This window comes from Lepidochelys kempii, chromosome 8 (assembly GCF_965140285.1).
Source record: "Lepidochelys kempii isolate rLepKem1 chromosome 8, rLepKem1.hap1, whole genome shotgun sequence".
Taxonomy (NCBI): Eukaryota; Metazoa; Chordata; order Testudines; family Cheloniidae; genus Lepidochelys; species Lepidochelys kempii.
The window spans coordinates 42,944,428-42,964,907 of NC_136387.1; the positions used below are offsets into that span (position 1 = coordinate 42,944,428).

At 48.2% G+C, this 20,480-nt stretch overlaps 1 protein-coding gene across 2 annotated transcripts in view; it reads right to left on the reverse strand.

Moving 5' to 3' along the window:
- The window catches only part of LOC140916532 (transmembrane protein 121), a 186,404-nt gene extending 168,843 nt beyond the window's left edge, over positions 1 to 17,561 (reverse strand). For both annotated transcript variants that reach the window (XR_012160542.2, XM_073358186.2), the window contains exon 1: positions 17,039 to 17,561. The gene's annotated coding sequence lies outside the window, so the exon portion shown is untranslated. The remainder of the gene's footprint in view (positions 1 to 17,038) is intronic.
- Positions 17,562 to 20,480: the final 2,919 nt, after the last annotated feature.

Sequence of the window (20,480 nt, forward strand, 5' to 3'; positions counted from 1 at the left end):
TCCCACTCAGCAGTGGCCCAAAGTAGTTCTTGTGACAGATGTGATGTTTTGGAAACCTGGAATATTAAATATTATATTGAGAGGTGACAGATGCAATGGATACATGGAATGTTCAAAGCCATTGTATCAACTTTATAAATGCCTTATGCATCCGTATGGGCTGGCTAGTGATTGTATTACTGGCTCAATGGGGGAGCTGATGGATGTCTCCTGGAGGAACTAAAAGCACTGAGGGATAATTAATGCAAATCCCTAATGCAGGTAACAAGTCCTGGGGAGTTTCATGCCCTGGGGAAATAGCAGAGACTGGATTGACCTTGTTAAATGGGCCAGGAAAATAAAGAAGAAAAAACGGTGTAAAAAGACAGGTCTGATCTGGGAGAAGGGACACTCACAATCTCACACTCGATCCAAGATCTGACTTGAAACTGTGACCAGGAGTGCCAGACCTGCAGAAAGGGCCTGAAAAAAGATGGGTGACTGTCTGGTAAACCACACCTGCATATCAGGTGTTCAGTGTTTTATGGTCTGTCTTCTCTATGATGTTTTTGTTCTGAATTAATAGTATTAATAGTAAGTAGGGGCATAGCGAGCAGATCGAGGGACGTGATCGTCCCCCTCTATTCGACATTGGTGAGGCCTCATCTGGAGTACTGTGTCCAGTTTTGGGCCCCACACTACAAGAAGGATGTGGATAAATTGGAGAGAGTCCAGCGAAGGGCAACAAAAATGATTAGGGGTCTGGAACACATGACTTATGAGGAGAGGCTGAGGGAACTGGGATTGTTTAGTCTGCAGAAGAGAAGAATGAGGGGTGATTTGATAGCTGCTTTCAACTACCTGAGAGGTGCTTCCAGAGAGGATGGTTCTAGACTATTCTCAGTGGTAGAACAAGGAGTAATGGTCTCAAGTTGCAGTGGGGGAGGTTTAGGTTGGATATTAGGAAAAACTTTTTCACTAGGAGGGTGGTGAAACACTGGAATGCATTTCCTAGGGAGGTGGTAGAATCTCCTTCCTTAGAAATTTTTAAGGTCAGGCTTGACAAAGCCCTGGCTGGGATGATTTAATTGGGGATTGGTCCTGCTTTGAGCAGGGGGTTGGACTAGATGACCTCCTGAGGTCCCTTCCAACCCTGATATTCTATGATTCTATTGTGCTTGATAGAGGCTGGCTGGTCACTGGTTAACCCTGTCATTGCCCCTCAGAGAACAGTACTGCTGGTGGTGTCACAATTTAAATGGTTTAAATACATTAAATGGATTAAAAGCTGGTTAACTGATAGGTCTCAAAATGTAATTGTAAATGGGGAATCATCACTGAATGATTGTGGTTCTATGGAGTTCCACAGAGGTCAGTTCTTGGTTCTACGCTATTTAACATTTTTATCAACAATCTGGAAGAAACCATAAAATCGTCACTGATAAAATTTGCAGAAGACACAAAAATTGGGGGAGTGTAAATAGTGAAGAGGACAGGTCACTGATACAGAGCTATCTGGATTGCTTGGTAAGATGAGCACATGCAAACGATATGCATTTTAATATGGCCAAATGTAAATACTTCTAGGACCAAAGCATGTAGGCCATACTAACAGGATGGGGACTCTATCCTAGGAAGCAGGAACTCTGAAAAAGATTTGGGGATCATGGTGGATAATCAGCTGAATGTGAGCTTGCAGTGCAATGCTGTGGTCAAAAGGCTAATGCAATCCTAGGAAGCATAAACAGGGGAATCTCGAGAAGGAGTGGAGAGTTTATTTTACCTCTTTATCTGGTCCTGGTGCAACCAATGCTGGTAGACCATTCCCAATTCTGATGCCCACAATTCAAGAAGGAGCTTGATAAATTGGAGATTTCAGAGAAGAGCCATGAAAATGATTAAAGGATTAGAAAACCTGCCTGATAGTGATAGACTCAAGGAGCTCAATCTATTTATAAATGTATAAACAAAGAGAAGGGTAAAGGATGACTTGATCAATGTCTGTAAGTATCAACAAGGGGAACAAATGTATAACAAATACATACAAACATATAATATGATCTCATGCCTGGAAGTTGAAGCTAGACTATTTCAAACTAGAAATAAGGTGTAAATTTTATAAAAGTGAGAATAATTAACCATTGGAACACTTTATCAAGGGTTGTGGTGAATTCTCTACCACTGACCATTTTAAATCAAGATTGGACATTTTTCTAACAGATCTGCTCTAGAAATTATTGTGGGGCAGTTCTCTGGCCTATGTTATACAGAGGGTCAGTTTAGATCATCACAATGGTCCCTTCTGTCCTTGGAATCTATGAACCAAACTCAGACTGCTGAATGAATCATACTGAATTGCAGTCTGCAGCGTAAGGCCCAAGTCTAGAAGGGGAAAGTTGCAGGGCTCTGCCCTGAGAAAGGTGATGACTAGAAGCCTGAGGCCAAATTGGCATGCATTCGAGGAGGCCACAAAGATGTCAGAGGTGCATTTCCCAAGAGAACTCTAACAGTTCTCATTTGGAGATTCCTTAAAGACCATTGTGAAAGGAGCTGGTAGAACTCTCTCACTCTGATTCCCACTGGAACCTCACCAGAGTTGAGCTGTGGGAAATTCTGACATTTCAAAGGAATTCACACATTGGGACAAAAAGTTGAATTACTGACATTTTTGGTGGAACAAAAATTTCCAAAAATAAGATAATTTTGAATTGTCTAAATGTAGTATTGCCAGAAAGCACAAATCAGGACCCCCCCACCTCACCCCCCTGCAAATAATGAGCCTTTCTAAAATAGATGATATTGTATTTTTGTCTGTTTTAATTTTTGAACTCCCCCTGCCGTACCCACTCCCCCTGTGTGTAGGGGTGACAATTAGTGCCTGCCTGAGCTGCCACGGTGCATCATGGGAGTTCTGGTTCTCCCCTACGGGCCGGGTCTTCGGGCTGGCATACATCTCCTTTCTAGTCCATTGAAGCACCCAAACCACAACTCCCATGAGGCACTGTTTCACCACAGGTAGATGCAGCTTATGTTAAACTGACTGTAAATAGATTCATAGATTCATAGATATTTAGGTCAGAAGGGACCATTATGATCATCTAGTCTGACCTCCTGCACAACGCAGGCCACAGAATCTCACCCGCCACTCCTACAAAAAAGAAACCTCACACCTATATCTGTGCTATTGAAGTCCTCAAATCATAGTTTAAAGACTTCAAGGAGCAGAGAATCCTCCAGCAAGTGACCCGTGCCCCACGCTACAGAGGAAGGCGAAAAACCTCCAGGGCCTCTTCCAATCTGCCCTGGAGGAAAATTCCTTCCCGACCCCAAATATGGCGATCAGCTAAACCCTGAGCATATGGGCAAGATTCATCAGCCAGATACTACAGAAAATTTTTTCCTGTTTCAGTTCAGTTCAACAAACTGACAAGCTTCGAATCGGGCTGGAATATTTCATTTCCACTGCCCCAAGGGAAAATTTAAAAATACCAGCAAACTTGAAAATCTTGATTCTGCAGAGACTGCGTGTTCCTGACAGCAATCATTTTGACAGAAAATTCCCACTCAGCTCTCCCCACAGCCCTCTGCACGTCCCTCCCCACAGAACAGTGCGTGACACACACACCGCAGCTTGGGTCTGTGATGGCGGAGGTTCCCCCACCTACACACTAAAGGGTCAGGATTCTTTGTCTGAAAGTGCACTTGGCATTAGTAAGCAGGGCGTGAATATGCCGTGGACCTTGCATGGCAGTCCCCTACCAGAGCTTCCAGCAGGAGCAATATGTTTCTCTGGGAAGCCATGCAGAGCACAGTCCTTGGGGGTGGAGGGACTTAGGGAGAGGGAATCTGCTTCTTGCCTCTCACTTGTGTCCATGCACCATCATTTAAAGCCTGTTCATAACTGCAAACACAAGTTACAACACAGCTGTCTTCATTGCCATATGTAGAGTAGGCAGGGCCTTAACGGTGTCTTGTAACCAAGCAAGGCTTAATTATAACCAAGGTTTGGTGAGAGCACCCAGTTAATGTCCAGTCTAAACTGCCAGTGGTAGCCACACTGTAAGTGGGGCCCCATCTGGGCAGTAGCTGTCGTGTGTTTGTAGCCTAGATATTATTATATTAATAACAAGGAATCTCCCAAGCCTCCCAATTCCTTGAAAAGGCCGCTCAGATCTCCAGGGCTGGTTTCAGTAGTTAGATTCCGTGCTAACAGCCCTTTCCTTCATTTATGGCTGTGTCTAGATGGAAAGTGAGGAGCTGCTATAAACATTTAATGTAACATCCCTGCCTACCTCGTAGTTTCAGCATTTCATGTCCCAGTGGTGCACGCTCACACAAGCATCCTCCAGCCTATACAAAGTCACACACACACACACACACACAAATCCCCCTGCCCTCACTCACAATCACTCCCACACAGGCACCATTCACAGCCCTTGCTCATCTGACATCTGCACACAAAGACATACACAGATACAGACTGAAAGACACACATAGTAACACCCACAGGCACATCTAGGGTGACCAGATGTCCTGATTTTATAGGGACAGTCCCGATTTTGGAGGCTTTTTCTTATATAGGCGCCTATTGCCCCCCCAACCCCCTGTCCTGATTTTTTACACTTGCTATCTGGTCACCCTAGGCACATCTTATCAAACATGCTCTTATACATCAATCTTCTTCCGCAGCCCTCTCATTCCCTGCTTGCCTGCCAGTCATGCACATTGACAATCAGTCACACATACACAGACACACTCAGAAACGCACAATGCACCTGTGTTCCCTCACCCATCTCATTAGCTTCATGTTTCAGAAGTTTCAGTCAGCCAATCAGGAGGCAGAAGCAATCCCATGTGACGTAGTCAGTTTACCGCACAGAAGGAATAATGAACAGTGCAGAGGTTCTCAGGACTTGATTGCACCATGCCCCCCTTCTGACAACAAAAATTACTCCATGACCCCAGGAAGGGGGACCAAAGTGTGAGCCTGCCTGAGCCTCACTGCCTTGGACAGGTGGAGGGGGGGGCAAAGCCAAAGCTTGAGCCCTACCGCCCTGGATGGGGGGCCAAAGCCCCAGGGCTTCAGCCCCAGGCAGGGGTCCTGTAACCTGAGCCGTGCTGCCTAGTACTAAAACCCTCAGGCTTCGGCTTTGGCCTCGGGCAGTGGGACTCAGGCTTCAGCCCCAGACCCCAGCAAGTCTAAGCCAGCCCTGGTGACCCCAATAAAATGGGTTTGTGACCCACTTTGAGGTCCCAACCCACAGTTTGAGAACCGCTGGAATAGTGAATGGTCTAAATAACCAGTTCACACAATATCCACTGGCAGAAAATTGTTCAAATAAATTAATCCATTTGAAGATAATGAGCGCTGCTGAATACACTGAGTGGGAACTAGGATCAGTTCAGGAAGGGTTCACTAGCTGTAGAAGGGGCAACATTTGTAACAAATATTATTTTTAATTTTAATTTAATTTAATTAAAAGCCTGTCTGGGTATCATAAACATGTTTAGTAACCCTGAAATACTGGATTTAATGTGCTGACAGCTCCAGTGATTCCACTCCAGCTGCACCTTACCCAGAGTGAGCCCCCATGCCTGGGCGTGCTGTAGAGAATGAGAGTGAAATCCTGGCCTTGTGGAAGCTAAGCTTAGTTTTGCCCTGCTGACCATCAAGGGCTAGACCTGTGACAGAACCAGGGGGCTTAATTACAGCAGTACCTGGAGCTGTCTCGTGCTGCAGTAATGTGTGGAGAGACCTGGGTCTAGCCCCCTGGCCAGCAGGACAGCCAGGCTGGAGAGGGAAGAGCTAGAGAGATTCCTGGGAGAGACTCAGACAAATACCCCCCAACATAAAAACAACATTGACCATGCCAGCCTCACACTCAGCTTCTTAGCACCAGAGTGAGAGGGGCTGGCTGCTGATTAGCTGTCCAGCTTCATGGAGCTTTATGACTGATCCCATGAGTCTTGAGCAGGCTGAACAATGCTATGGGCCACACACAGTCAACTGAACCGTCCAATTCACTGCCTTTGGCTGAGCAGTGCCCCTTTTGTAGTCAAGTCCCTGTGGTTTGCTGGCACAGAGGGTCAGTTCTTGAAGAGCTTACTCCTCTGGCTGTTCTCAGTGGGAGTTTGGCCTGAGAAAGGGCTAAGTAAGTTGTCAAGGTTCCTCCCCCACTCTGAACTCTAGGGTACAGATGTGGGGACCTGCATGAAAAACCTCCTAAGCTTATCTTTACCAGCTTAGGTCAAAACTTCCCCAAGGTACAAAATATTCCACCCGTTGTCCTTGGACTGGCCGCTACCACCACCAAACTAATACTGGTTACTGGGGAAGAGCTGTTTGGACACGTCCTTCCCCCCAAAATACTTCCCAAAACCTTGCACCCCACTTCCTGGACAAGGTTTGGTAAAAAGCCTCACCAATTTGCCTAGGTGACTACAGACCCAGACCCTTGGATCTTAAGAACAATGAACAATCCTCCCAACACTTGCACCCCCCCTTTCCTGGGAAATGTTGGATAAAAAGCCTCACCAATTTGCATAGGTGACCACAGACCCAAACCCTTGGATTTGAGAACAATGAAAAAGCATTCAGTTTTTTACAAGAAGACTTTTAATAAAAAATAGAAGTAAATAGAATTAAAGAAATCCCCCCTGTAAAATCAGGATGGTAGATATCTTACAGGGTAATTAGATTCAAAAACATAGAGAACCCCTCTAGGCAAAACCTTAAGTTACAAAAAAGATACACAGACAGAAATAGTTATTCTATTCAGCACAATTCTTTTCTCAGCCATTTAAAGAAATCATAATCTAACACATACCTAGCTAGATTACTTACTAAAAGTTCTAAGACTCCATTCCTGGTCTATCCCCAGCAAAGACCCAGCATACAGACAGACCCAGACCCTTTGTTTCTCTCCCTCCTCCCAGCTTTTGAAAGTATCTTGTCTCCTCATTGGTCATTTTGGTCAGGTGCCAGCGAGGTTACCTTTAGCTTCTTAACCCTTTACAGATGAGAGGAGCTTTCCCCTGGCCAGGAGGGATTTCAAAGGGGTTTACCCTTCCCTTTATATTTATGACATAAGTATGTCAAGTTTTGGCCTAATCAGCACATTTCAGGGCCATATGCACAAATAATGGTGGTAAACAAGCATTATGTGTGGCACTTGTTGTGCATTCATCCAATCCAGGTACAGAACAATGCCATGTGACTTTTCAGGCCAGTCATCACAGAGCAACACAGCTCAGGTTTGGAATACCCATCATAAATTCACAGAGTAAAAGATTCCAAACAATATTCATTGAATGATTTCAAATGATGAATACATTAAAAAAATGGTGATGTGTTTTATGGTTATTCTGCCACCGGAAAAGAGACTAATTTCATTAGATAAATTTAGCCATTATGAATTATTCCCCAGCTCTGCTGTGTATGTGTAGTCTGAATAGCACTTTGGATCCTTCAAGATGAAAGGTACTATTATGGAGCTGTAGTGACTTGCTTCCCATTATAGGACTGATTTTGACACTCTACCACCTCCCTGTCTAACTTTCTCTACAAAGCTCCTTTCTGCCATTTCGTCTTTCATCTGTGGTCTCTAGCTGGAGAAGATTTTATTTAAATTTCTTTTTAGAATGCTTGAGATTAATCAAACAAGGCAGTCTGGGGATCTGAGACTCTCACTGAGGTGTTGCTCACAATAAGTCTGCAATTTTTATTTAGTTAGTTTTGTAAACTCCGACCTCAAAATGGCTTGGACTGAAACAATCCGCTTTGTTTTATACATTAGTCCTTGATGAGAACTGCTGCATATTTTTATTAAGGTCAGGTGGGAATTTTCAGTCATTTGATGTGCTGATATGAATTTCTGAGAGCTCTCTGCAAGGCAGCTTCCCATTAATCCTGTGGAGTTTATCACCTCCTTGGTGTTGCCTGCAGCATTTGTAAACTCTGTGGGCTTAGCAGCTGTGGCTCAGGGAGTATATGGGCTCTCTTCTGTGTCTCTGCGGGAAATGAAGTGCTCAACCTGCACACTGCTGCAGCTTGCCAGCCCTTGACAGCAGTAGCTCCATTGCACAAAAAATTAGAAGCTCCACAGGAGAAGGAGGTGCCTGAAGGACACTGAAACCCCCAGTGGGGGCTCCCTGCAAGTTATAGTCTCAGCTGGATTATGGAAAGGATCTAATGCAAGATCAGGGTGAGGGGATAGCTCAGTGGTTTGAGCATTGGCCTGCTAAACCCAGAGTTGTGAGTTCAGCCCTTGAGGGGGCCATTTAGGGATCTGGGGCAAAAAGGATTGGTCCTGCTTTGAGCAGGGGGTTGGACTAGATGACCTCCTGAGGTCCCTTCCAACCCTGATATTCTATGATAAGAGAACCCAGAGGAAGCAGCTGCTGCCTAAGGCAGGGAATGTGCCCTAGCTGCAGAAGAGCTTCCCCAAAGCACCTTTAGGCAAAGGGGAAGCCTGGTTCTCACTGTAGACCCCTCCAATAACTCTATGCACTTCGTCCTGGACCCTCCCTGCTCTGTAAGAACTTAGGTGACCTCTTGCCCCGTACCGATTATGAATTCTAGACAACCCTTTCATTCCCATTGCAGAGTCATGGACACTGGGCCTTCTCTAATCCAGTCATTGGCATCCTCCCCCCACTCCAGTCACAGCCACTGAGGTCTAATGGGGGCCAATCACATACTCTTGAAATCAATGGAGCAGAGAAAGGATAGCAGCAGGTCACTGACCTGCCTGTCTCAGAGCCAATTAAGGGAGAAAGCTATCTGTCTCCATTTGGAGAGAGTCCAGTGGAGGGCAATGAAAATTATTAGGGGGCTGGGGCACATGACTTATGAGGAGAGGCTGAGGGAACTGGAATTGTTTAGTCTGCAGAAGAGAAGAGCAAGGAGGGATTTTATAGCAGCCTTCAACTATCTGAAGGGGAGTTCCAAAGAGGATGGAGCTAGACTGTTCTCAGTGGTAGCAGATGACAAAACAAGGAGTAATGGTCTCAAATTGCAGTAGGGGAGGTCTAGGTTGGATATTAGGAAAAACTATTTCACCAGGAGGGTGGTGAAGCACTGGAATGGTGAAGCACAAGGGAGATGGTGGAATCTCCATCCTTACAGGTTTTGAAGGTCCAGATTGACAAAGCCCTGGCTGGGATAATTTAGTTGGGGTTGGCCCTGCTTTGAGCAGGGGATTGGACTAGATGACCTCCTGAGGTCTCTTCCAACCCTGATATTCTCTGATTCTATTATTCTAATGCAAACACAAAATATTGAACAGTGGCTCACTCAGTGAGCACCCTCTGTTCTGTGCTCTGAACAAGGCAGGGTCCTGTGGAAAAAACAGTATTTGATCATGTAATTAAAGATGGTATCCTAATGCATACACATGTGGGAGGGGGAGGCAAATTAAGGAAGCACAGGTAACCTTAATTCTGGTATTTCCTAACTTTTGCATGCTTGGCTTTGCAACTTTAATGTTCTTTTAAGAGAGTTTTGCATGAGAGAGAGAGACTAGGTTTTAAAGCAAATTGAAAAATGAGGAACTCTGTCCTGAGAAATCATATTTCAGAGTAGCAGCCGTGTTAGTCTGTATCCTCAAAAAGAAAAGGAGTACTTGTGGCACTTTAGAGACTAACAAATTTATAAATTTTGTTAGTCGCTAAAGTACCACAAGTACTCCTTTTCTTTTTGAGGAATCATATTGATACCCACATGGTTCATCAGCAGTAATGGAACCTTTAGATCCATTGGACAGACCTCTGCCACTTGAGCTAATCGAGGAACTGATAGCACCAATGATTATTTTTTTTAACAAGGGCAAAACAACATATTTTACCCAAATCTTGTTCTTGGAAATGGTTGAACCATTTAGGCTGAAATGTTCACACATACAAAAAAGTCAGCCTGAGGTAGACACCTGGCATGGAAAATTTCAGCCCAAGCAGTTAAAGACTGGCCAGGTATAAGCAACTGAAAACAAGGGCTTATAATGGGACGAACCTTAAGTATAGGTGGCACTACTATATAACAATTTGTTGATCTCCAACAGTATACAACAGTGTCTAATTTGGACAGTTGGTGTGAATGGCTCATGGTGTCTAGGATGGAAGTACATGTAAAGCTAGGTGGTGGATGCTGCAATCTTTCGCTGAAGTGGAAGGAGGTCTGGCGGAGCCTTGAGCCCCATATACACAGGATGTTTAGCAGTTCATAGGCTAGTTTGTATAATGGGTAGGTGGGTCACGGTTAGGAGGATGAATGTCTGGGTTCTTCATGGGAAGGGAGGGTTGGCTAGATATGGAGCATATTGCATAACATATTTGTAGTATATATGAGTTCGTTTCTGTCCCTCCCTCTCCTCAGTGGAACAAGGGCCCAAGGATACTTATACCTGATAGGTTAGGTTGGGTTTGAAATTCAGGGAAAAGAGAAGGCCCAACCCTACTTCAGACCCAGAGAATGCCTCATTCCTGTCCTGCCCACAGAGCCCTCCTCTTGCTTCCCTCCGACTCCCTCAGCAGCCAGCCATAGGCTCAGCCCACTCCTTCCTTCTGCACTGCATGAGGCACAGCATGTAGGGGGACAGGCAGATGTGCTACATTAACTCACAGCCCCCCACATTCTTGAGCCCCGCTGTGGGTTCCTCCTCTAGCTTCCCCAGAGTCACTCCCACTGTAAGCTGACATGGATGAATGGCTTCCACTAGCAGTTGTACCTGTCTATGCTGAGGCTGACTGTGGTCCTTTTTCTTGCATCACAGATGCACCAGTCTCTAGCTGTTACAATCTGGGCGACACCAGACAGATACAGGTGCCTTATGCTCCACATGAGTCTTCATGGGCAGTGTCGAGGAGGCTGCCGGTGACTTGCTTCTCTCCCCCCCTCCCTCCGCACCGAGATGTTGTGTCTGACTGCCCCCAGCCCCTGAGGGAGGCAGAGCAGCTTTCAACAGCCACAGGGCTGGATACCAGAGTGTTTGATGTGACTGGAAGATGGAGACAGCTCTCCAGCAGTTTACACCCATTCAGGTTTCTGTAGGGACTACTCTTATCCAGCGGCACTGGGAGAGAAGAACCAGCACAGCACATAGACCAGCCCCACCACATAAATATCACTCCCCAAATCCAAGTGCTGGCTCTGTGGCTGTCCAGAGCTGGTATCGTGATATATTCCTTTTCCCTCCACCTCAGCCTGATCTACTGCTGCCCACCTGAATTAACCTGCCTCTGCCATGGGGGTGCAGAGCTCCGTAGTCAGCTCCTCCCATTCCACTGACACCATTTCCAGAGCTAGCATTACTGGAAGGTTTGGTGTGGGAGGGAACTCTCCACTTGGCACAGGCAGATTTTGGGGGTGCTCTGTGGCAATTTCCAGTCCCAGATTGATGGGATGTGGCTCATTCTGGAATAGCTCCTCCCACAGCGTGGGCACATGGAGAGCTGCAATGGCAGATATGCAGGTGCTGGGAGTGGGAAAAAGAAAGGACTGCAATCTCCCCTTTGCAGTGTGATGCTGCACCCCATAATGCTTTATGGAAATACGCTTATGAATGTATATATGACATAACTGGAATATGTTTTATGCTACATATGCCATGTAACATATCTCTGCAAAGGTTATGATCAACTGAACATATTCATTCTATCTGTATGCATGTGTCATTTTTGTATTCAAAGTTATGAATATTGGCTGTGTACTTGTTTGATTTTAAGTAGCCTTAGTAAGGCATTTGGGCAGCTTCTTTAGAAGGGAATTTGCAAATTAAGTGCCCAGTCAAGAAACACTTAACGGACAACGGATCTTGGAAGGCTCCAATCCACGTAAGAAGTCTACCTGAGGATGTTCAAGGTAGCATGTGAACAATGGCTGCTACCTGTAAGTTCTGAGTCATACATGGACATGTGACTTGCCCATGTGACTCCAAAACTCCATCTTGTAGCTGGGATTCTACACAAGGGGAGGGAGGGGTGTCCACGTACAAAAGAAAGTCTATTTAAATCCCTGGGAGACCCCTCCATTTTGTCTTCAGCTGGCTCAAGAGATAGCTTCTCCACCCCAAAGGATACCTGAAAGAAACTGGAACAAAGGACAGTAACCACCAGGAGGTGGGAGTGGGGGAGTGACTGCTGAACCCAGACTAGAAGGAGGCTAGTCTGTAAAAGAGGCTTATTTTACATATCTGATGGTGAGATTTTATCTGTGTTCAGCTTCTTACTGTATTAAGTTTAGACTTGCGTGTTTTATTTTATTTTGCTTGGTAATCCACTTTGTTCTGTCTGTTATCACCTGGAACCACTTAAATCCTACCTTTTGTATTTAATAAAATCACTTTTTACTTATTAATTAATCCAGAGTATGTATTAATACCTGGGGGGGGGGAACAGCTGTGCATATCTCTCTGTCAGTGCCCCTTCCACTTCCCAGGCAGCCTTGACTTCTCTAGCCTTAGCTCTTCACAAAGCTGTGTGTGTGTGTGTAGGGGCATACCTCAGCACTTTTTGTAGGCTGCCTTTATGAGCAAACAGTTTTCTCTTTAATTCTCCAGCTTTCCTTCTCATTCAAAGGATTCTTTTGTATTCTCCACACACATCGTGATGGGCCGGAATCCAGGCTCGATCGCCCTCTCTCCAGAGGGGCACACAAACATCTCAGGCGTTCCCATATCAAGGTTCTAAGTCTCTCTGCTTCACAGGTGCCAGGAATGAGGGGTGCTGGCTTTGTGCTTGATAGCAATGGCATGAAGAGGTCCAGCTGAACGGGAGCCATCTGTATTTACTTGCTGTGCCTTCTCCTCAATTATCTGCCGTTGCTTTGATAGTACACCTTGTATGTAAATATGGATCTCTCCAGAGAGATGCTAGGAGGCACATTTGGCAATTTAATCGCCTTGGAGCAAAACTATTGTGAGTGGTTTTCAGTTGCAGAAAACAATAAAAAACAATGGAAGAGGGAAAGTGTTCAGATTTATGGAACCAAGACAAGTCTAGTTGGGTTTATCTGTTTCTCCTCGTTTTCCCTGCCATCTTGTCTAATTATCCAAGATATTTGTGTTTCCCAAGAAGCCAGTTTTGTCCTCCTACCTGACCCTGAAGCAAGAGATTTCGGGCAGAACAATCCCTTCCCCAGCAGCATTGTTTGATGGCATGGTGCCCAAGTCTGAGTTCACTGCAGGCTTTGTGGAGAAATGAATCCTGGGTGTTTGGGAAAGGAAGCTGTTAGCTGAAGATGGAGATCTGGGGGATCCAGCATAGGGCAGGCTGTGGGAAATGCTTTTTGTGTAGGATTCTCTCTCAACTCCTCCCCCTCAAAAAAGTTTCTTTTCTTGGTGTGAAAAATAATGTGAGCGACTTGTATAAGTACCATGTCTGTGATGGGTTGGATCACAGAAAAACCCTTGGGAACTGCCAACTGATGTGCTGAGACTACTTCTAAACTGTTTTCCCTGCCAGCTTGGAACTCCAGTACCTTGCCGTGTTTCAGCCAGACCCGCTAGCCTGCTACAAACCCAGGCCGAAGTCTGAACCACATCCCCCAAAAGCTTGCAGGCTTAACTGAAAACAGCTTAACAAGTGTTCCTGTCTCCAACACCCAGATGCCCAGTTTCCAATGGAGTCCAAACCCCAAATAAATCTGTTTTACCCTGTATAAATCTTATACAGGGTAAACTCATAAATTGTTTGCCCTCGATAACACTGACAGAGAGTAAAGGAGGACTTGTGGCACCTTAGAGACTAACAAATTTATTTGAGCATAAGCTTTCGTGAGCTACAGCTCACTTCATCGGATGTAGCTCACGAAAGCTCATGCTCAAATAAATTTGTTAGTCTCTAAGGTGCCACAAGTACTCCTTTTCTTTTTGCGAATACAGACTAACACGGCTGCTACTCTGAAAACTGACAGAGATATGCACAGCTGTTTGCCCCCCTTCCCAGGTATTAATACATACTCTGGGTTAATTAATAAGTAAAAAGTGATTTTATTAAATACAAAAGGTAGGATTTAAGTGGTTCCAGGTGATAACAGACACTTCAGGGCCTCATCCTGCTCTCCTTTCCATCAGCATACACTGGGAGTAATCCCAGTGATATGAATGGAATCACACCAATGTGAGAGGAAAATCAAGCCCAGACTATTCCCCATCTGGAAATGTTATCCTTGCACAATTATCATGTAAACCAGAGCTGAGAAAGCAGTAGCTTGTCCCTTCCCTGTCTCCAGCCCATCCTCCAGGGAGGCAGGGCTGGACTGTACTTGGGACTGCTTAGCCCAGTCTATCTAAGAAGGATTTCAAACTGAGGAATTTCCACCACTTTGCTTGGGAGGCTGTACCACAGTGTAAACAACCTCAGCATTAGAGACCTTTTCCTGGTGCTCAGCCCCACTAATTTTCTGCTTGATTATATCCCACTATTCCTCCTTATATCCCATCTCACTCCATTAAGTCATTCCGATGACTAGAAGCCGCTGGACAACCAGGAATCAGTGGACTTAGGGTCTATCCTGTAGTACCTGATCTAGAACCTCAGATTAATCACTTCATTTCCCTGAGGCTCTGTTTCTTCTCCCACCCCGTCTGTCAGGTCTGTTTAGACAGTAAACTCTTCAGGGCAGGATCTCCTTTCGGTAAGGGTGTATACAGTGCCTAGCACAACAGAACCTGGATCTGAGTCGGAGCCTTTAGGCTATAATTATAACATAATATAAATATTACTGCTATGATATAAATAACAAAGAAGAAACTAGCGGGAATATTAACACAGCTGCATTGGACACCTGTACAATTTATGGTGCACATTGCACAGTCACAGTAATAATATATCAACCTACATATTTAACTAGGAAACCAGGAACAGAAAATATTACATCTCTGTAGCTAGGTGCTAGTACAGAACCCTTCAACATAGCATCTGGGCATCTCCCAGGACTGCAGGGATTTATTCTCAAAAAACTCCTGTGAGGGAGAAAAGTTCCACCTCTTTGTTACATCCAGGGACCAAAGGCCCAGCTCCTCAAAGGTGTTTAAGCTCCTAAATTCAATCAACTTCACACAGCTAGTCTATAGCAGAGCTGGGAACTGGTGACAGATCTCCTGCATCCAAGCTTAGAGCTCCAGCACAATCATTGCTATGGAGTAAGGGGTGTCTCTCTTGGCTTTTTGAGATGAGGTGGATGGGGCAGGGTTTGAGTTCCCATCTCTACCACAGCTATTGTTTGGCTGGAGGCAGTTTTCTGTAAAACTGGGTTAAGCAGGCAGCCGAACATCTGTTTCCACTGTGACGGCTGCATCCTTGCAATGGGAACAAGAAAGAAACCCATTTTCTATTCAATTCAAACTGTTATAAGATGCAGCAAAAATCATGGCCAGACCCTAAAATCGCAGGATCCGCACTGATTTTAATTTTTGTACACCCTGATTTTTGTGGCCCTGGAGGCTCTGGCGGGGGGATTTTTTGGAAGATTTTGCTGTGTGTGTTTCTCTGAGAGACTTACATTCTCCCTCATGTACATTACCCCGCAGCAGCTCTGCACCTGACAGCCAGAGCAGGGAGAATGTGCATGGTGATGTCACAAAGGGGGCAGGGACTCTGCTAAAAACTTAGACAGTAGGTGCTGTGGGTGAAAGCTGATGCTCAACATTGTGAAGATCAGCCATATCTGAGCTGAGGGCAGACCTTGTGGACATGACGATAGCACAGATAGATGGAGCCCAGACATACTGAGCAGGGCTGGGAGGTCCTGCCAAAAGAATGAGAGCTGGTTCTCCCTCCTCCATGTTATAGAAGAGGAAAGTAGGACTGTCAACCTCCACGCCTATCTCCTCCAACGGGAGGGTAGATGTGGGCACTAAATGTGGGCAGGAGCCTGTTGCCAGCATGGGCCTGTACAGTGAGCTTCCCAGAGGGAGTGATATCCACTGTTCAAGGCAGGAGACAGAAGGGGACATGTTTTTGCCTTCTTGTTTTCCCCATAATATTTAGCACCTTCCTCGGTCCTCTAACAATCTGCCTCTCTCAGGCAGGAGACAGCTACAGTGGGACATTACATAGGGGCTTAAGTCCCCAAGGCGAAAGGGAGCAAGTGATGGACAGTTCCTTGCTGATCCCTCCTGTCCCTTTTCACTGGTATAGCCCCTGGGGCACCATGCCAGCATGAAGAGCCATCGTGATACACACAACAAGCCTCACAGAGCCAGAGTCCTGCCAGAGCACAGCTCCGCTCCAGGGAGCCACAGGACAACCCAGCTTCCTCCCCAAGTGGGAAGGGAAGAGCCCCTGGAGTTCTACCCACTGAAGTCTCGGGCAGGAGTGGCTGTAACTTTGCTGCCTGCTTGCAGGGATGCAGCTGTCTGTAACAAATAGCTGGGGGAGGCAGAGAGGGGCAGTGGTGTCAGGTGGGCAGGAGACTGAAGCTTGGGCACTGGCTAATGCACGTTGGTGGGGTTTCGTGGCCAGTTGCCTCCTCACTCGGCAATCACGGTGCCCATGGTTATGTTGATCGATGCCACCCCTTCCCTGCCATGGGGTGCCGGGAAAGATCTAGGGAGTCCGGCTCTCCCATAACACGGAGCTTGTCTGGGAGGAGCTGTAGCTTCCCCCTCCATGTACAGTTCAGGGAAAGCCAGGCTCCCTCCCGCAGCTGCCCACGAGTCACTCAGGCTGGGCACCGGACGGGTGCAGCCCTCCGACTGGCATGCCTGCCACCCACGGGGAGCCCCTGCCTTCGCCCGCCGAGCGAGTGCCTGGGGAAGAGGGAGCTGCCCTGTGGGAGGTGGCAGCCCGAGCCACACTCCAACTAGTGCTCGCTGTCCGAGCAGCTCCACAGGAGGCGGCAGGGGGACCCTATTGACACCCCACGCCCCCATCCTCCCTTCGGCCGGGTCTGAGTCCCTCCCCCACCGGGAAAAGGCTCCGGCCAGCAATGCCTCTGCGCCGGAGCAGGGCTCGGAGCCCGGCTCTGCTCCATGCCAGGGAGTCAGGCAGAGCCGCGGGAGGGCGGCCAGCCCCCGGCGCCCCCGAACCAGCGCGGCGGAGCGCTTGCCCCCTCTCCTACCTGGGAGCTGTCCAGCGGCTGGAATCCAGCGGCGGCTGCCGGGCTTTGCTCGCCTCCCTGCGTGCAGTGAATGCTCGCGGCGCTCGCGCGGCGGGGGCCCCGAGCTGGCTCCTCCCGGGGCCGGAGCTAACCCCCGGCGCGCCGGGGCCCCGGCGCTGTCCCCAGGGCGCAGAGCGTGCGGCGTAATCCCCTCGCCCAGAGCCCGCCGCTCGCCACTGCCCGGCCGGCGCCCGCCGCCTCCCGAGCGCTCCCTGCGCTCCGTTTCGCTCGCCGCCGATTGGCCGCGGGCTCCTGTGCGGGGCCAGGCGGCATCGCCCGCGCCTTCAGCCTGCGCCCCCGCCACCGCCCTGCGTCCCGGCAGCCCTGGGCAGGACGCACGCCGGGGAGCGCGGAGCTGCTGCTGCCGAGGCGGGGGCGGGCGGTGGGGAGGGGGGGGGGCACGGGGGATCTCCGCGGCTGCTGCTTTCACAGGCCGGGGAAGCCGGTCGGAGGCAGCGGAGAGCGGAGCAGCCGGTCGGGCCGCCAGCTGGGCTCCGTGCCGGGGGAAAGCCCCCAGATCCGGGGCGCAAGGGGCGTGGGCCCCGGGCCCTCCTTGGGCTCTGGCCGCAGCATAGAGCGAGGCACCGGCTGGGCCGCTGTCGTTCCGCCTGCCTCAAGTTTTCCTGCTCGCGGGCCCTGAAGTGCCCAGTGGCCCCGTGATCGAGTCCCTCCCGCACAGGGCCCCAGATGGGCTCAGCCCGCTGCCTGGGGCACGTCCCGCTCTTAGAACTGAGCCTGGCACTTTGGAAACTGGCGCGGGGGTGAAGGGGGTCACGCTCACTTTGCAGCCGGGACAAAGCTCAGGGGGACCCAAAACCCAGCCCGGGGGAACCCAAGAGATGGGGCCAGTTCAGGTCAGAGGTCGGTGGGCTTGTGTCCCAATCAAACCGAGCTCCAGCTGTTTTCAGCGGCGCCCCTTAGTCCCTGTTGCATCACGGGGTGGGCCTGTGGAGCCCAGACAAGGGCAGGGCTGTGCCACTGAGCCACTTGTCTGAGCTGAAATGTGGAGAAGACACCATCTCCCTCCCTCGCCATCTGCACCACTCCCCTGGAGAGGGGACTGACCCATGGGGGCCCAGAGAACTTACTTGCATGGCCCACGCAATGCCCTGTGCTCTTCCGTGGGTGCAGTGACACCGTCCCCAGGCACCACTGCCAGATCCAGGGGTAATCCACCCCCTCCCCCTTTGCTTGCCTTTCACCCCCTCCCTTAACACCAGGAGTCACAGAGCTACTGTCACGGAGACCCTGGGCGATGCTCTGGAACTGCTCCCTGTGAAGCCAGTCAGGACTCTGGTGAAGTCTCCTCTCTGTGAGCAGACTGTCTTCAGGGCAAGAAGGTCACACGGCTTCCACCTTCCTGGGTTTGACTTCAGGGCATTCAGCGTCCTCTGCCCCTCCGTGTGCTTCCCACAGCGAGTCTGCCCAGGTGAGGTCCTGGGGGTCCTCAGTCAGACGTGACTCTCAGCCAGCCAGTAAAACAGAGGTTTATTAGATGACAGGAACACAGTCTAAAACATAGAGCTTGTAGGTACAGAGAACAGGACCCCTCAGCTGGGTCCATTTTGGGGGGCAGTGAGCCAGACAACCACGTCTGCACTTCACTCCACATCCCCAGCCAGCCCAAAACTGACTCATTCTCCAGTCCCTCCTCCTCTGGGCTTTGTCCCTTTCCTGGGCCAGGAGGTCACCTGATTCCTTTGTTCTCCAACCCTTTAGCTACCACCTTGTAGGGGGGAAGGGCCCAGGCCATCAGTTGCCAGGAGACAGAGTGTTGGCCATTTATGTACACTGGCCCTTTGCTCTGCAACAATTACACTCCCTTATCCCACCACCAGAGACTTAAGAAATGCATAGGGGAAACTGAGGCACCCCTGCAGTATTCAGAGGAAACCTTAAGAACAGTCCCACTTCATCACAGCTCCTTCACCTGGGGCATCCCCATGGCAACCTGAACTCTGACCCACAGGACACGCTGATGAACTCCCTCCCCAGAGACAGGCATGCTGGGATGATCCCCTTTTCCAGACTAGAAGTACTTGTGGCACCTTAGAGACTAACAATTATATTTGAGCATAAGCTTTTGTGAGCCACAGCTCACTACTTCATCGGATGCATGCAGTGGAAAATACAGTGGGGAGATTTATATACACAGAGAACATGAAACAATGGGTGTTACCATACACACTGTAACAAGAGTGATCAAGTAAGGTGAGCTATTACCAGCAGGAGAGCGGGGCGGGGAAACCTTTTGTAGTGAGAATCAAGGTGGGCCATTTCCAGCAGTTGACAAGAACGTGTGAGGAACAGTAGGGGGGGAAATAAACATGGGGAAATAGTTCTACTTTGTGTAATGACATATCCACTCCCAGTCTTTATTCAAACCTAACTTAATTGTATCCAGTATCCCTTAATTATATCCCCCTACAAAAGGTCCCCCCCCCATGGTAATCAAGGTGGGCCATTTCCTGATTATCATACACATTGTGTAGAGAGTTGTCACTTTGGATGGGCTATTACCAGCAGGAGAGTGAGTTTGTATGTGGGGGGGGCGGAGGGTGAGAAAACCTGGATTTGTGCTGGAAATGGCCCAACTTGATGATCACTTTAGATAAGCTATTACCAGCAGGACAGTGGAGTGGGAGGAGGTATTGTTTCATGATCTCTGTGTGTATATAATGTCTGCTGCAGTTTCCACGGTATGCAGCCGATGAAGTGAGCTGTAGCTCACGAAAGCTCATGCTCAGATAAATTGGTTAGTCTCTAAGGTGCCACAAGTCCTCCTTTTCTTTTTGCGAATACAGACTAACACGGCTGCTACTCTGAAAGGTGAACATATTCACTGACTCCAATGGGCGTTGGAGGAGGCCTAGCTGCTCACAGCTTTCCATCTAGACACCTTTAAACGTTTTAACATGGCTAGAAGACTCCACCTTTCCCCTCCTACACTCTGTGCCAGCGCTGGTCCTTTTTACTCCCACTGCATCCCCTACACACATGCCCTCTCATCTTCCCTGCCATACCTTGCCATCCCATAGCTTGTTATGGCCAGAAGGGACCACAGTGATCATTGCTCTGACCTCTGCATAACAAAGGCCATGGGACTTCTCTGAATTAATTTCTGCTTCAAGTCCAATACATGTCGTTGAACTAGAGCAGAGCTTTTAGAAAAACATCTAGTCTTGATTTAAACTTTGCCAGTGATGGGGAATCCACCACATGCCTCGGTCAGTTGTTCCATGGTTAATAACCCACATTGTTAAAAAATGATGTCTTATTTCCAGACTGAATTTGTCTAGTTTCAGCCTCCAGCCCCTGGTTCTTGTTATACCTTGTCTACTCAATTGAAGAGCCCATTATCAAATTTCTGTTCCCACATAGGAACTTATACACTATGATCAGG